Genomic DNA, 1,507 nt, shown 5'->3' with positions numbered 1-1,507 from the left:
AATAATTAAAAAATTATTCCCAAAGGTAAATGTTCATTTCAAACAATTAGGAAAATTAAGAGGAAAATATTTCTTAAAGTAAACATAATATGAATCTGCCAATTAATGAGCAATCTTAAATACCATGCAGTTTACTTGTTTCTTGGTTTAACAGCTGTTCCTCACAGTACATTCAGTGAGAAAAATAAAACTTAAAATGAAACCTAAGAAGGGGCGCAAGGTTAATGCATTTTACAATGTCAACCACTCAAAGTTGGTTACAACTGTTCTCCAAGGATAAGAACTGAAGCCTCCCAAAATGTAATTTTTTAGCAAGTAATCAAATTATAAGATTTAAAAGCACACCCAGTGCTTTCTCAGTTGCTTAAATAATACATTTTAGCCAAACTGTCCTCTATCAGGCAGACTCTGGAAGTAATCCTATTAAGTTAAAATCACCAAGATGTATACATAATTAATACATTCTTCAAGGTTAATTGAAAATAGACCATTCACAGCATAAAAGTTGGTCATTTATTCTCATTAGTTTTTCAAATTTAACCAATACTTAGTCCCAAAGATTTCAAAATGCTTTTAAAAACTGAGTTACTTCTTCAAAAACAAGTGGGGTAAAGAAACAACAAATGAAGGTTAAAGAAAATAATCCCTGAAACTACTTTAGCATGGTTTATAGAAGGTATCTTATAATACAAAAAACAGTGCTGGGGTGGGAGCGGGTGCAAAAAATAAAAAATTCTAGTTAATTTAGGATGAAGTTATTGGCAATTTTCTAGAACGACATGAAGTTCTTAATTTTTACAAATCTTTGGCTCTGAAAAAGTTCTTACTAAGCACTTTTAAAATAAAATACACAGATCAGAGATTCAAAGGGATGAAAATAACTGAGAATGAGTCATCTAGCTAAGCAAATGGCTCATACGGAAGTTAAAAGCCTCTTGTTGAACATTATTTTAAAACTGGACGACGTGTTTCCAATTTGAAAATACAAATATAAAACTTTAGGTTTTAGCTCCAATACATAAAGTGCTTGGGTACTGTCAGCCCTATCCTTACGACAAGAAAAAATCCAAATAAACTGCCAATCAACAGCTTTTATTAGACTTATCAGAGAATTGAGGACACAGGGCAAACTGAACTACTGAAATCTGGAGAGACAGGCAAATGCAGAGAATCACATCCAAGATCAGTTTACCTGGAACAGAAGGTGTTGGAGTAATACACTAGTAAGAAAATTTTAATTGTAATTTTGACAAAAGATTATGCATGAGAACTCTTGGAGGCCCAATCTTAGGAAAGCCTCTATATTCTAATGGCTTTACCTCCAGGAACCTTATCAAGTTCTGAGTATAAAGATCCAACAATAATCTCCTCCCCTTTTGGGTAAGAGGAAGAGAGAAGTAACCATTTTGAAATGCGCCCATGGGAAAGGTAACAGTTTTGAAATAAGCCTAGAAGGTTCTCCTTAACAAAGGCCAATATTCCAAGGGAAAATTTACCCAAGTCTTTT

Source organism: Bison bison, unplaced genomic scaffold (assembly GCF_000754665.1).
Source record: "Bison bison bison isolate TAMUID 2011002044 unplaced genomic scaffold, Bison_UMD1.0 scf7180017854008, whole genome shotgun sequence".
In the NCBI taxonomy this organism is placed as follows: Eukaryota; Metazoa; Chordata; class Mammalia; order Artiodactyla; family Bovidae; genus Bison; species Bison bison.
This window is presented reverse-complemented; position numbering follows the sequence as displayed.